Below are 17070 nucleotides of genomic sequence, written 5' to 3'. Positions count from 1 at the left end.
TACTGGATTGAAAATCGCACTTGTAACATTCTGCACGCAAGCACAACTTCACGCAGATAACCTCTCACTGTACCACGCATGTTTTCAACAGAGCATACTACAACTCTTGGTAGCAATCGACATAAACGAACTTGCATAACTGTGCGAAGAAAAATATCGTTCTGGTCGCGAAGAAACATAAAGCGGGACACGATTTGTCGTACAAATAAATGAACAAGACCGAGACCTCCTCTCTTCACGGGTAAGAATTAGTTTGTTCGACTAGTTCTTTCTCTGGTCGACGCCCAAATAAATACCGCAAAAACCCGATGGATCCTTTGAATATTGATCCGCGAGGCGCTCAACACATTCATGACATACCATATCTTGGAGATGAGGAACAGGTTACACACAGTGGCGCGCGAGAACATTGATAGTGGTAGCCCCTGCCACCCACTGGCCTTTTCCTTTGCTATTGCAACCTGTTCATTCCAGTATGGTTCGGGGTTGCTATAAGAGTTCAGCGGTACTCCAAGATAGGTCGTCGGAGTTGTGGCCTACCGAAGTCGGGAGTAATAGTCTGGCGTTTCCTCCCAGTCACCATGCCAGAATCCATACCTCTTCTCCCAATTTATTTGCGCCCCGGTGCATTTGCAAAACTTCTCAACAACAGCCGTGGCTTCACAGATACTCTGTTTACTTGAGCAGAACACGGCGATGTCGTCAGCATAAGCTAAGATTTTAACATGCGCTGACAGTAACCTGAAGCCAGTTATACACTCAGAGTTTAGTATAGCCAGACAAAGGGGCTCAAGATAGATTGCGAACAAGAGGGGTGACAAAGGACATCCATGCCTCACTGAAGATCGTACGTGTAGGCTTTCAGTCAGCTCCCCATTAACAATGACGCGCGTTGTGCAGTTCGCGTACGCCATTCGTACGCCCTCCGTTATTACACAGCCCACATTAGCCTGATCTAGCAAGCTGAACAGAACCTCATGAGATAACTATCGCCCTTGCTAACTATCGCCCAATCTCTATCTTGCCTACCTTCTCAAAAGGTTTCGAAAAATTAATTCTCACGCGTCTTACATCCTTCATCGACCGTCACAATATTTTAAACCCCGCTCAGTTTGGTTTCAGGAAAAACAGATCAACTGAGCTTGCCCTTCTCACGCAAAAAGAGTATATTTTAGAGAATTTTGAAGAAAAGAAACTAGTGCTAGGAGTCTTTTTAGATTTCTCGAAAGCTTTCGACAGCATTAATCACAAAACGTTACTCAATAAACTAGACCGCTATGGTATACGTGGTACAGCCTACTCCCTTATATATTCTTACTTATCCAGTAGAACACAGTATGTTGAAATAAATGGTTTTTCCTCTGCAGTGCAGCCCGTCATCTCAGGAGTTCCACAAGGAAGTCTTTTAGGCCCTCTTCTTTTTATTCTTTACATTAATGATATTGTCAGCATAGATCCATCTGCAAAATACATTATTTACGCCGACGATACCAGTCTGTTTTTCTCTGGTCATTCAGGTATTGATCTATCGAGCCGTGCTAACACGACCTTAGGCAAAATTGATCAATGGGCATCTAAGAACAGTTTAAAACTTAATGTAAATAAAACAAAAGCTGTACTCTTCCACCCCAAAAACAGATTATTCGAGTTATCCCCACTCATACTCAACGACAGTCAAATAGAAGTTAGCAAATCTGTCAAAACGTTAGGCGTCTATTTTTCAGACAGTATGTCATGGGATGCCCATGTAGAATACTTAGCCACAAAGCTCTCACGCACTATAGGTTCCATACGTCGACATCTTTCAGTATTTCCTCTCTCGATTAATATTCTCCTATACAATGCACTTTTTTCCTCTATTTTAAACTATTGCTCACTAGTGTGGGCAACCACAACTGGAGAAAATATCACTAAGTTATTACTGCTGCAAAAAAGAGCAATCAGACTAATTTCTAAAGCTCCTTTCACCGCACACACAGGGCCATTATTTGAGCAACTAAAAATTGTTAAAATGACATCTTTGTATAACTACAGACTTTCCCTACTTTATAGACTAGGCATCACCAAGAAGGACGACACGCTAACATTACTAGCGGTGCTTCAACAACACATCAATACACATAACATCCGAAATCCAGAACGTTGGCATATCACTGGCTGTCGCACAAACTACGGCAAGCAGATGCTTCGTTATAGGCTTCCTGTTTTACTCAATCAGCACTCACGCAATAGTCGGAAAGATTTTACAGTTGTTTCCCTGAAACAATTCCGTCAAATGTTTTTGTGAACAGTTTGTCCATGTCCTCATTTAGTGCTATGTACATGATGTACTTTGATTTTTCTTTTTGTGCTTTTTAACTCAAATTTCTTTCAATTTTGATTTATTGATGTAAAAATTCAATCAGTTCATTTATCCTGCGCTGCCAAATGCCGTCAGAAAGGGGGCAGTCACCCCGTCAAGCTGCTCTCTGAAGCAGCTTTTTCGTGGCTGCTCCTTTCCTTTGTAAAAGAGGAAAAAATAAACTATTATTATTATTATTATTATTATACACGGTCAAAGGCCTTTGCGAGATCTAGCTGCATCATTGCCACCCTGTCGCCTAGTGCATCGCAGCATTCAAGCACACTTCGCGCTATGTGTATATTAGTGGCTATGCTCCGACCCTTGATACCGCAAGTTTGATGACTCCCCACTAGCATGGTTATGACGCCCTGAATTCGCTTTGCGAGAACCTTCATGAATATCTTATAATTACGTTGGTGAGGCTTATCGGACGATAAGACCCCACCAACTGGCTCAGCAAACTTCGGTATGAGTACAGTGTGCGATGTTGTGAATGACAATGGCGTACGCTTTTTCTCGTACGCTTCGACAATAACTTTCAGCAGAATTAGGGCGATTTCTAACTTGAAATATTTGTTAAAGGCGGCTCCTACACCATCAGGACCGGATGCTTTACCCAATTGCAGTTGATCTATTGCTTCCTCTAGCTCTGTAACGGTTATTGGCTGTTCAAGACGAATTCTGACTTCATCGTCGAGCCTTGGCATAAACGGTAGGAAATCGTCTCCACCGTTATCGTGGTGCTCCCAGTGCATTGTGCGCGAACTGCGACAGCCATGACGTCAAACCAATCGTACCTGAACCTTTTCGCTTGTATATCCAGGCTTAACCACAGCTAAGTTACTGCCAATTTTTAACATGTTTTGTTGAATGCGCGACTGTTCTTAATAACGCGCATGGAATGACAGTTTTATCCCTTGAGTTGAGCAGCCACTTAGTTTCGGTTTCCCTCTTGAGAACATTTCGAGTCCTGTGTTTTCTTTAGGTGATGAGTGACTACAGAGATGTGCGCAACAGTCCGTATGCAAGAGTTGGCAGGGGTAGGGTTTGGGGGGGGGGGGGGGGCTAGGGGCCTTTAACCGATTAAATGAGGTTAATCTCGGGCGGCGCTGCCCCGCCTTTAGCAACCAAGGACAAACCCTGCGTTACCCCTCCTCCCTTAACAAGAAATAACGGCGGGAGCCTCCCGGAAAATCACCTTGGAAATGTACCTGGTTAGTGTTGTTCTCCAGAAACCCGCGTGCCGTGTTCGTGCAATTACCTCGTTCTTTTCCAGTGCGTTTTCAGCGGCGCTCTCGGGGAACGTTCGAATTCGTGGTGCTTAAAGCGGAATTCATGGGGCTCTATTTGTCTCCTGTTCCGAGTTAAAAAAAGACACATCGCCGCTGGAAACTTTTCCTGGTCCGCCTAACGTGCATGCAATTCCACACACAGGGAGGCCGCCGCCAATGCGCGACGACGTCGTCACCCTCGTCGAAGGTGCAGTGGCCGTTGAAAGGATGCGTCAGCAGGTCCTCCGCTCCGCACGCGTCCCTTAAGGAGAGGATCCGTGCGATTCTCGCAGCAGGGATGACTGTCGGAGAGGTGCCCTGCCCATCCGTATACCAGAGCCACACACACCCGCAGAGAGCAGCTCGGGACAATAGGCTAGCCAAGCACGAGGCCAAACTGGGGTCCAAGGCTGAGACCCGCAGGTCACTTGGCCGTGGCTACCGAAGCACCCTCAATGACAGCACTCACCGCACGTCCAATAAATGGGAGCTTGGCCAGGAACCGGTCCACATCAAACACGAACAGGAATCCGGAAGACACGGATACCATGTGTGTGCTGCTTTCTAGGCTGCACACGCCAGCTGCATGAAATGTATACACAGGGGGCTCGACGCGTTCAGTCTGGTCCTTGCGACTCTTGAGTGGCGGACACAATGGCTCCGCCAGCCTGGTCGTTCCGAGAAGATGCCTCCTCACTTTTATCGTCCGCATTATCGACTGCAACGGCAAGCAGCCTTTCTTCGCGCGGTAGGGCCTCCGCTGTGTGACCGCACTGTGTTCGACGACAAGGGCAGGCACTGTATTGCACTGTGGTCGCAGAGCTGGGCAGCTCTCAAAGTCTGCGTGGTGGCCTTTACTTTCAGCGCACGTATCTCCACTTGGTGTGGTTTCTCCAGACCGCATTTTTCTCTTTCGCCTTTAGTCCCCTCCTCTCTTTCCGCCTAGCGGGATAGCCAACCGGAACACCTTTCTTGTCAACCTCCCTGCCTTTCCTCTCTCTTCTTTATCTCTCTCAGCGGATAGCCATCACGACGGGGCATAGATTCAATGACCAGGCACTAATTGGAAGGGCCTGTTTCGACTGACTGACATTCTCACAAGAACAAAATTGAGATATCTATTCATTGGTCACTCTAGGAGAAAGCGGGGATTAATCGGGGGTCCCTTTTGAACTATGGACAAATGCGCAAGCAGACAAGGGCATGAAAAAGAAGGGGCACGCTATAATGTAAAGGCGGCGGGAAACAGTCACCGAAAGCAAGCATCATGGGTGGTCTTTTTGTTAATTTAGTGGTGCTCATAATTGGGAGATTGTTAAGCTAATAAATTTCGAAAGATAATTGTGTTGTGTTGTGTTGGGTTTATTGGCGCATAAGAAAGATAATTGATTATAGAGAAGAAGAAAACACAACTCCGTGCCGCCGGTGCTGATCCGAACCCACGACCTCCGAATTTCGCGTCCGGCGCTTTTCCAGCTGAGCTATGGCGGTGGCAGTTTTTGCTTCTGTTGTTTTATCTCCTGCTTAAAATCAGTTAAGCATCAGTCGCTCTTTGGCGAGTTGGTCTATTGTGATGTTTGCAGGATACAACGCTAGGATGAACGGAACACAAGAACAAGGAGGACGACCTGACGGGGCGCTTAACTAACGACTATTATTTCGAAAAGAGGCGGACCCCTATTTAAGCTGGGCATATCAGGCCGGATGACCAAGGCAATAAGTTTGCAGGGAACAAAGCTGTAACAAACAAACCGGTGACTGAAGCGAAATATGTAATGACCACAAGCGAACTGCAATCTTAACAGCGTGAAGCTCTGAAAAGAGACAAAGCTGCCGCGGAGGTGTTAGCTCCAGACCAACCACCACTCTCACGCACAGCAACTAACTTGACAAACTTTTTCTTCAAAGAAAAACCATGACTTAATCATTACGAAGAGAACAGATACCTAAAGTGAATCAAAGGATCAATCTGAAGGTTGAACAAGGCCCCAATCAATTTTTTTCGGCGAGAAATACAAAACAAATAACATGGCTAAAAATTAAGACGTTAAAAACCACAGTAAAATGAGCGGTAACAATATATAGACTCAAAAAGATAGGAGCTCAACAAAGAACACGAAAAATTGAAGAAAAAAACACCGATGATCGGGTAAAAAACATGGCGGTACGCATGACGGGGAAAGGATAAAAGCCGAGCAAATAACACTGCAAAAAAGATGGAGAATAGCGATGATCGACTGAAAAGCTCAAAAAAATCAATAAGACAGAAACACTTCGTTTTCTGACAGTGAAATTGAAGGCATGCTCATGCACTGATCATTCCGCCTTTTTATGCTGGCAGCTTCCATAATTTCACGTGTAAGCTTGTCAACGTGTCTTCCTAGAGCAGCGGTTATTTAGAAGCTTGTTAAGCTGCCTTTGTTGGGAACTTCACAATCTCGACAGGGAATGCTGAGATGGCGCGACGTTTGAACATTCACATTGTAGTTGCGTTCTTTCGGTGTGACATTTGTGCAGCGACCGGTCTGACCAATTTACGTTTTGCCAAAGACAGAGCAATGCCATAAACAACTGACTCAGAGCACTGAACAAATGCTGCTGCTAGGGAGTGGTGCAAGTACTGCTCCCTTTTTTATGGGCTTGCTCACTAAAACGACCTGAACCCCTACTTCTCTTTCAGTTTTTGTCTGGTTGTGCGGATTTTCATACTTTGTGATGCAGCACATGTAATTTATTTCCGCACATTTGTCATACTGCAGTTCCAGGTCGATTAGACTCCTTCAGCACAGCATCAACAACCGCGTCAGAAGCTTTTACAGAAGGGCACCCTGACTCTTGAAATCTGGCTGTCTGCCCTAAAAACTTTGTTCAGTGTTATGAATGGAGGACTTTGTGACAGCATTTTCGAACACTGCTGGAACTATACTCAGTGCCAAAGTTTTCAATGGGCCGTGCCAAGCGGATGATCGGTCTAGTCGCCCCTTGGTTTGTATGTCCAACAAAGATGATGAAACTTGAATTCAATACTGAGTTCCAGGAATTGTACGACGCCTATTTTTTGCAGCTCATTAGTTAAAATTAAGGGAGTCAACAACTGTAAAAGCAATGTTAGGGCTTCTGAGACATCCAAATTAAACATTTCTTCCGTGCAATCAAAGAGCAGCAGAAAATCATCAGCAAAGCGGAAGACTTATATGACCTTGGTTCCTTCCAGGCGGCTATTGATAACTTTAGTTAGACAAAGGTTGTTTAATACTTAATGCTCTGAGGCCATCCAGTCTTCCTTTGACTTGCGCAGTGATGTTTCTAGTGTGACAGCGAAAAAAGGAAATGAAAAAGTGTGTCAATAAATTAACCTGCAGACACTTTGCAATGCTAGTGAAAATAGCGAAAAGCTTGGCCTTGAAATGTTCTTCACGGCAAAAACGAATAAACCAGGGTGCCCTCTTCATGTTTAGGAAACTCGAACGTTGCATCAATGCGTGGGACTGTTTCTGCAACAACAGCTTAAAAAACTGCCCCTCCAAGATCCTGTAGTGGCGATGTTGAATTTATTAAAGCACAGCATAAACACTTTCATGTTTTTCGGCGGACGCTAAGGATTTGTACCATTTCATTCCCCATGACGACCTTTTCCGGTGTATCGACGAGAGTATAAATAATTTTGGTGCAGTTGCCTAACAAAACGAGTGTGTCATTCCTTTTGAAGGCTTCATGGATCTCATATCAGCTTACCTGAAATCAACTTCTGTGACGTCGAACGAAGCGTATTTTTCTGCCGAAGCAAGGCATTTCCATTGTAACTGTTATAGCTGCAGTTCTAAGGAACCTATATCTAGCTAAACGTGGCAACGTTATCAGTAACCACCTGGAAGGAACCAAGTCGACGAAGTTCGACAAAAGCATTTGTTGGGCGAGTTGGTGTTTTTGATGATCCATAACTACAGCGCAAACGACAGGACAGAGATGAAGAAGGGACACCACACAGCGCTGACTCACAACTAAAGTTTATTGGATGCCAGAAGGTATAAATACCTCCCTGGCGGCCAGAAAGAATGCAGTCCACACTTACATGCGTGACTGACATAATAGTGTACCAGTCATATGCCGCCAAGCAAATCACATGCGCCAGAATACAATATAAGCAGTGACAGAATACAATATAATCAGTGAGCAAGCACTTGTCAATATTCGCAATCAAGGTATCTTCTTTCTTTTTCTGACAACGCGACAGATGAAAACACATAAACTAGAGTGGCCGTTTCGTGTAATTGTCTCGGAAATTGGAACATGGCAGCAGCATGTAGCTAAGTTCCTGCAGAAAAAACTGAATCTTTTATCAATTGACGACCCTTTTAGAGTAAAAAGTTCGAAAGATGTTATCGCGTTCCTAGAAAGTAACTACAGTAAGAAGCTTTGTGGATTTTCCGTCGATGTAAAGGACCTTTATTACACCATTCCTCAAGCAGAAATTTTGTCTTCTTTTAACGATCTGATTGATGAATATGGTGCTGTTGCATTTCAGAATGAGAGCGGAATTTCCACTACTGGGTTCCTTGAATTGTTGTCACTGTATCTTGGCTCAACTTTTGCGGAATGGAATGGCGAAGTTTTTATTCAGAAAGAGGGGATCTGTATTGGTTCATGTCTAGCGCCTTTCCTTAGTGATGTGTTCCTAGCAGCACGAGACAGAAGCATGAAAGAGCGCTTTGAAGGTTCCAGAGTTTGTAGCATTTTTAGATTTGTTGATGACTACCTTGTGTTTTTAGATTGTGACAACCTCGGTTTCGAGCAGCAATTCCCTGACGTCCTTTTGGTGTTCTCAGAATGCCTCACACCATTGGTTTTAACACACGAAGTACCATTGAATGATTTTATTAGGTTTTTAGATCTTTCGCTTCATTTCACTCCATCTCATGTTTGTTGGGCTTATGAGCCCCGTGCTGTTAAGCCCATCTTGCCGTTTTCATCAGCTCACTCCAAGCTGGTGAAGAGAGCAATTGTACATACCGTTTTTAGCAACACAGTCAACAAATCCTGCGAACACAGGTTGAAGCATAGCTTCAGCAACCAAGTAGACCGCCTGGCAAAGGCAGGCTACCCGTCTGAATTATTAGTTTCCGTAGCAGGAAAACTACTGGAAAAGTTAAAATCAAAAGGAAATAGTAAATGTACGAAAGAGACGAAGAAAAGGAAGATTGTTGTGCTGCCATATCTTCACAAAGTGTCGCACAATCTGAAAAGAATCGGAAAACATGCAGGCGTTGATGTCGTCTTTTCGGCGCCCAAACGACTGTCCAGCCTGATTAAGAATGTCAATTCAGAGATTAAAGAATCGCGCAAGTGCCCGATAAAGCACGCAAAACAGTTCGTGCCTTGCCAGGAAGGGGTGATATATTCGCTGCCACTGTCTTGTGGTAAGCGATACATCGGCCAAACCGGCCGATGTTTAAACGAAAGACTCAGAGAGCATGAGTATAATGTCTCCCGTGTCGCTATCTCTGGCCACGTGGCGAAACATTGCAGGCACTGCAAAGGCAATGAAGATGACGATGACACCTACGTCTGTGCGCCAAACTATCAGGAAAGTGCAGTGTTAGAAAAGAACCGTGACTCGTTAGCAAGAGAGATCATTGAAGCTCACTTAATAGGTTGGCTCTCGGAAGAATGCATCAGTGCTTCATCTGTCGCGTTGTCAGAAAAAGAAAGAAGATAACTTGATTGCGAATATTGACAAGTGCTTGCTCACTGATTATATTGTATTCTGTCACTGCTTATATTGTATTCTGGCGCATGTGATTTGCTTGGCGGCATATGACTGGTACACTATTATGTCAGTCACGCATGTAAGTGTGGACTGCATTCTTTCTGGCCGCCAGGGAGGTATTTATACCTTCTGGCATCCAATAAACTTAAGTTGTGAGTCAGCGCTGTGTGGTGTCCCTTCTTCATCTCTGTCCTGTCGTTTGCGCTGTAGTTATGGAAGTCGACGAAGGTTAACGGTTTGTTGACGATTTGCTGGTGCTCTTTCATCGTACTCAACAAATGTTTAATTTGGAAATATCTTTTTAATTTGGAAGAATCCTTCTGCCTGGATCATGTGGCCTGACATGCCCTTTTAATATGGGTTCCCCTCTTTTTGAAATGAAAGTTAGTTGTCGTCATCCCTTTCCTTGTGTTCCGTTAATTCTTGCGCTCTGTCCTGCAAACATGAATTATAATCAGTTATTTTTAAAACATAATCCCGTTAGTAATTTCGCGTTGATGAAAACCGCAAATCTGAAAAAGAAACACCCACCATGCTCTTTGGTTTGACTGACTGTTGGCTTCTGTCATGCGTGACCACTACAACGGCCCGTGCATGGGGAAATGGCGACCGCCGTCACACGTGGTGTGTGTGGCGTGGCGCGTGCAGCCTGTTAACTTCAGAAGTGACGAACTTTCATCTGTAACCTAGGGTATAAAAAACTTCTGGATGTCAACCGCAGTTATAAGGAACTCTCGTGCGTACATTGCAAGTATGCCATTTCGGATATAGTGCAGCTAAGTAAGCCATCTCAGCTATCAAAAAAAAACTTTCGTGTGCCGATCTAGGATATAAAGAGGATTAGTGTTTTAGCCTCAGATATTACAAGCCTAGGCATACCACCATAGCTAAATGCATTCAAGCGTTCCACCGAGGATCACCTAAAAGTTTTATCGCGATAACAGTAAAGGTGCACTAAAGGTACTGTTCTGTACAAAAAAGGAGATCGTAATGAGCTGGGAAATTACAGGCCGGTATCTATTTTACCGATCTATTCAAAGCTGTTTGAAAGTCTTGTATTCGAGGATGGCAAATTTCATTGAAAAACATAATCTGTTCACACCACACCAGTTCGGTTTCCGTAAAAACAAATCAGTTGAATCAGCCTTGCTAGAGCAGAAATAATATATATTAACGGCGTTTGAAAACAAAGCAATAGTTGTTGGCATTTTCGTGGATTTTTCTAAAGCCTTCGATTTAGTTAACCATAACATTTTGCTGGAAAAATTAAGTAAGTATGGAATACGAGGACGAAACACGCGGACGCTGGCGTCCGGTGAACAGCAGTGCCCTTCGCTTGGCTGAAGGCGCAACAAGGAGGCTGGCAGTTGGCAGGAACAAAGCCTGTACAAGAAGAATCAGACACATAGTCAGCGACTTTCGCATGAGGCTTTCGCCGCGCCCACTGGAAAGTCCATCGTGCTGTGCTGTCTTTATACCAGGTGAAGCTGGTGACGTCAGGAACCCGTAACTTCAAAACACTGCATCATTCGTTTTCGGAAAGAGGCACGAAACTGCATCGTCCATATGGCTTGATGTCACTGTTGTAAACGCCTTCGCTGAATTCGCAACAAGGAGGCTGGCAGTTGGCAGGAACAAAGCCTGTACAAGAAGAATCAGACGCATAGTCAGCGATGTGCGCCCAAGGCTTTCGCCGCGCCCACTGGCAAGTCCATGGTGCGGTGCTGTCTTTATAGCAGGTGAAGCTGGTGACGTCAGAAACCCGTGACTTGAAAACACCGCATCATCCGTTTTCGGGAAGAGGCACGAAACTGCATCGTCCATATTGCTTGATGTCACTGTTGTAAACGCCTTCGCTGAATTCGCAACAAGGAGGCTGGCAGTTGGCAGGAACAAAGCCTGTACAAGAAGAATCAGACGCATAGTCAGCGATGTGCGCCCAAGGCTTTCGCCGCGCCCACTGGCAAGTCCATGGTGCGGTGCTGTCTTTATAGCAGGTGAAGCTGGTGACATCAGAAACCCGTGACTTGAAAACACCACATCATCCGTTTTCGGAAAGAGGCACGAAACTGCATCGTCCATATGGCTTGATGTCACTGTTGTACACGCCTTCGCTGAATTCGCAACAAGGAGGCTGGCAGTTGGCAGGAACAAAGCCTGTACAAGAAGAATCAGACGCATAGTCAGCGACTTTCGCATGAGGCTTTCGCCGCGCCCACTGGAAAGTCCATCGTGCTGTGCTGTCTTTATACCAGGTGAAGCTGGTGACGTCAGGAACCCGTAACTTCGAAACACTGCATCATTCGTTTTCGGAAAGAGGCACGAAACTGCATCGTCCATATGGCTTGATGTCACTGTTGTAAACGCCTTCGCTGAATTCGCAACAAGGAGGCTGGCAGTTGGCAGGAACAAAGCCTGTACAAGAAGAATCAGACGCATAGTCAGCGATGTGCGCCCAAGGCTTTCGCCGCGCCCACTGGCAAGTCCATGGTGCGGTGCTGTCTTTATAGCAGGTGAAGCTGGTGACGTCAGAAACCCGTGACTTGAAAACACCGCATCATCCGTTTTCGGAAAGAGGCACGAAACTGCATCGTCCATATGGCTTGATGTCACTGTTGTAAACGCCTTCGCTGAATTCGCAACAAGGAGGCTGGCAGTTGGCAGGAACAAAGCCTGTACAAGCAGAATCAGACGCCTAGTCAGCGACGTGCGCCCAAGGCTTTCGCCGCGCCCACTGGCAAGTCCATGGTGCGGTGCTGTCTTTATAGCAGGTGAAGCTGGTGACGTCAGAAACCCGTGACTTGAAAACACCGCATCATCCGTTTTCGGGAAGAGGCACGAAACTGCATCATACATATGGCTTGATGTTACTGTTGTAAACGCCTTCGCTGAATTCGCAACAAGGAAGCTGGCAGTTGGCAGGAACAAAGCCTGTAAAAGAAGAATCAGACGCATAGTCAGCGATGTGCGCCCAAGGCTTTCGCCGCGCCCACTGGCAAGTCCATCGTGCGGTGCTGTCTTTATAGCAGGTGAAGCTGGTGACTTGAAAACACTGCATCATCCGTTTTCGGGAAGAGGCACGAAACTGCATCGTCGATATGGCTTGATGTCACTGTTGTAAACGCCTTGTCTGAACGCGCAACAAGGAGGGTGGCAGCTGGCAGTTACAAAGCCTGTACAAGAAGAATCAGACGCATAGTCAGCGACGTGCGCCCAAGGCTTTCGCCGTGCCCACTGGCAAGTCCATCGTGCGGTGCTGTCTTATAGCAGGTGAAGCAGGGTGACGTGAGAAACCCGTGATTTGAAAACACTGCATCATCCGTTTTCGGAAAGAGGCACGAAACTGCATCGTCCATATGGCTTGATGTCACTGTTGTAAACGCCTTCGCTGAATTCGCAACAAGGAGGCTGGCAGTTGGCAGGAACAAAGCCTGTACAAGCAGAATCAGACGCCTAGTCAGCGACGTGCGCCCAAGGCTTTCGCCGCGCCCACTGGCAAGTCCATGGTGCGGTGCTGTCTTTATAGCAGGTGAAGCTGGTGACGTCAGAAACCCGTGGCTTAAAAACACCGCTTCATCCGTTTTCGGAAAGAGGCACGAAACTGCATCGTCCATATGGCTTGATGTCACTGTTGTAAACGCCTTCGCTGAATTCGCAACAAGGAGGCTGGCAGTTGGCAGGAACAAAGCCTGTACAAGAAGAATCAGACGCATAGTCAGCGATGTGCGCCCAAGGCTTTCGCCGCGCCCACTGGCAAGTCCATCGTGCGGTGCTGTCTTTATAGCAGGTGAAGCTGGTGACTTGAAAACACTGCATCATCCGTTTTCGGGAAGAGGCACGAAACTGCATCGTCGATATGGCTTGATGTCACTGTTGTAAACGCCTTGTCTGAACGCGCAACAAGGAGGGTGGCAGTTGGCAGTTACAAAGCCTGTACAAGAAGAATCAGACGCATAGTCAGCGACGTGCGCCCAAGGCTTTCGCCGTGCCCACTGGCAAGTCCATCGTGCGGTGCTGTCTTATAGCAGGTGAAGCAGGGTGACGTGAGAAACCCGTGATTTGAAAACACCGCATCATCCGTTTTCGGAAAGAGGCACGAAACTGCATCGTCCATATGGCTTGATGTCACTGTTGTAAACGCCTTCGCTGAATTCGCAACAAGGAGGCTGGCAGTTGGCAGGAACAAATCCTTTACAAGAAGAATCAGACGCATAGTCAGCGACGTGCGCCCAAGGCTTTCGCCGCGAACACTGGCAAGTCCATGGTGCGGTGCTGTCTTTATAGCAGGTGAAGCTGGTGACGTCAGAAACCCGTGACTTGAAAACACCGCATCATCCGTTTTCGGAAAGAGGCACGAAACTGCATCGTCCATATGGCTTGATGTCACTGTTGTAAACGCCTTCGCTGAATTCGCAACAAGGAGGCTGGCAGTTGGCAGGAACAAATCCTTTACAAGAAGAATCAGACGCATAGTAAGCGACGTGCGCCCAGTGCTTTCGCCGTGCCCACTCGCAAGTTGTTGTTGTTGTTGTGACTGAGAGAAGGATGAAGAGGAAATTGCACGGGCCTGCTACTGGCTCTAGCCAAGCCACCACCGCTGCCACGTGCAGATAGAGGAGAGTTTTAAAAGATCAGAGGAAAGAGATAAAGCAAAGAAAAGACGCGCGTCGCAGCAACAACTGCGTCCGCCGGAGCGGACGCTGCTCAAAAAGAAGCGGCCGAAGCCGCGCTCGCCGAAGCGAGAACAGATACTCCTCGTGGCCGAAGCCGCCGTCTTCACTCGCAAGTCCATCGTGCGGTGCTGTCTTTATACCAGGTGAAGCTGGTGACGTCAGGAACCCGTGACTTGAAAACACTGCATCATTCGTTTTCGGGAAGAGGCGCGAAACTGCATCGTCGATATGGCTTGATGTCACTGTTGTAAACGCCTTGTCTGAACGCGCAACAAGGAGGGTGGCAGTTGGCAGGAACAAATCCTGTACATGAAGAAATCAGACGCATAGTCAGCGACGTGCGCCCAAGGCTTTCGCCGTGCCCGCTGGCAAGTCCATCGTGCGGTGCTGTCTATATAGCAGGTGAAGGTGGTGACGTCAGGAACCTGTGACTTGAAAACACTGCATCATCCGTTTTCGGAAAGAGGCACGACACTGCATCGTCGATATGGCTTGATGTCACTGTTGGCTGGAAGTTGGCAGGAACAAAGCCTGTACAAGAAGAATCAGACGCATAGTTAGCGACGTGCGCCCAAGGCTTTCGCCGAGCGCACTCCCTATTGTTAGATGGTATTTATTCCAAATCTTTTAAATGCTAGGCTGAACCATCCGAAATCCATAATTTGTGCGAGATCTTGGAACATGTCACAGTTCTGTGCGCCTCATGAAGCGTAAAGATGTGTTACGTTTCAAATTCCCCATGTTGTGAAAGCATGTGTGTCTTTACTTATTTCAGATTTAAGTATTGACAGTAGCTTATCGTCCTACAGGCTCTGTTATTTCATGATTTTGAGTTCAGTGAATAATGGAGGTGTGTGGTAACATAGCATTGCTTTGAACTCACTCGTAGAGCTTTTTTAATGATTATTATGTTATACGTTACCTTCATGGTGCCATTTCCCCAGACTAGATGGTAACTCAAACAGGGCTACATTAATTAAACGGTTTTGTTGGACCGGTAAACAAAACATACACTTCCTCAGCATAGCTGAAGCCTTCCAGAGTTTAGTGCTCAGGCAGTCAGTGTGAAGGTCCCAAAGCATTAATTCATTAAATATTACTCTCAGGGATTTAGCATCTGGAGAGTTTTCGATAACAGAGTCATTTAAGTGTAGCATTGCTTCGCTCCTTGAGCAAGTTACATCGGACATTTTTGCTGTTGTACATGGCTGCTCTCTTCCACTGATGGTCAAAAATGCCCACTGACTGAGAGATCCGGTTTCTCGATATCCGACTTAAGGTCATGGACAACCACTTTTGTTGGTGCTAGTCACCTTGCGCTAACAAAGCGCTTCTGCCATATAATTCAGTTCGTTATAAACTCGTGTAGCGACTCACTATTAACCTATGCATTCAAGATGCCTTCCAAAAGTCATGCCCCCACCTTAGCAGCTTCAGCTCTCAAGAAGAACTCAGAAGATTCCACGAAACAAGGTATCCTAATGATATCACTGCTTCAGTGGTTGAGAGCTTGCTCAAAAAGAAACTTCAGAAAGAACTTGCAAGGGTTGAAGGGCGGGCTAGTTGGTAGTTCATCTTGAGGAAAAACACAGCGCACTCCTAAGACACGGACAAAGAAAGGCAAGACGATAAAGCGCTGTAAGAACGTAAGGTTACCGAAAAGACGCAAGGCAAGAGTGCGGCCGTCCCTTATATCCATGGTATTTCGCACAATCTAAAAAAAAGATAGGTAAGAAGGTAAATGTTCATGTAGTTTTTTCTGCCCTAGATAAACTAAGTTCAAATGAAAAATAACCCTGGCTGCCGGACAACATCTCCAAAAGACGCAGTGTACCACCCGCTACAGGAAAAGAATTCTTCTGCATAATATGCTGTACTCTCAAAATGTATCAACAAATAAAGACTGATTCTGATTCTGATTCTGAAATGTACAGAGGGCATCCTGTATGCATCCCACTGTCGTGTTGGAAGTAGTATGTAGATAAGTCTGGTAGGTGCCTCAACGAAAGGCTCCATGAATAAAACAACAACATGAAGTCGTTAACGTGCCTATCTTTGCATTAATCTAGCTTTGCACTGCAAGGAGTGCGGATGCGTGCCCTTTCTGGATAAATGCTCTGTCGTTGCCAGAAGTAGAGATAAACTAACTCGCGAAATCGTGAAGCTACACAAATAGCTACTTTTCATGATCAATGTGTTAGTGAGCCTTCTATATTCTAATTCAAACGAGAACTGGCATTCCTAGTTTCATAAAAGCCTTATCTTTTCATGTGCACCCTTTTTCTTTTCTTTTTAAATTTTTTGTCTGTTTTTTTGTTTTACGCCCCCTTTTTTGGGGATTCGGGTTGAATTCTGCGGCTTGCTCAGGTTTGGCGCATGCGCTTTTAGACCGGCTAAGGCTTCGTTCGCCATGGCCTTGTCAGATTCCTTCAGTCGGAAGTTAGCGCTCGTGGTGCGTGTTGTGTCTTCGTCAGACATAACTTCACCAGCGAAAGAATGAGACACGAGGAGAGGAAGAACACAGGACAACGCTGGACTAACAACTGAAGTTTAATCGAGAAACGGCCAACCTAGGTCACCAGAAGACGCATGCGTGTCAGACAGCGTCCGCTGTCTTCTTTTCGCGCTCCTTTTTTTGAGGATCATCGATACCGACTCCTACAAATTTTCATCTTTTTTAACTATATTTCTACATGGTGTTTGTATTAATGTGGGGCACGGGGTGGTGTAGAAAAAGTGCTGTGTACAAAGAAGAGGTCCGCTGCTTTTCTTCTCTAAGGCAATGTTTTAAAGCGATCGATTTAAGGCCCCTGTTCAGCGGAAAAAGCGGCATCGGCGTTGGGTTCAGAAACCAACTTCATATCCTCTTTGCTTGACGTGCCAGGAATGGGGCGGCCGCAGCAAAACCCCCGTGCTTTGAGGTATACGCCTCCGCTCCAACTGGCACACGAGCACTATAAAGTTTTCTCTATGCGGAACCTGCGCCGCGGTGAAACGCTGTTTTGTGGTCATGTG

Source organism: Amblyomma mixtum, chromosome 10 (genome assembly GCF_055824585.1).
Source record: "Amblyomma mixtum isolate Tamu chromosome 10, ASM5582458v1, whole genome shotgun sequence".
NCBI classification, from domain to species: Eukaryota; Metazoa; Arthropoda; class Arachnida; order Ixodida; family Ixodidae; genus Amblyomma; species Amblyomma mixtum.
The sequence above is the reverse complement of the archived record's forward strand: the minus strand, read 5'-3'. Positions refer to the sequence as shown.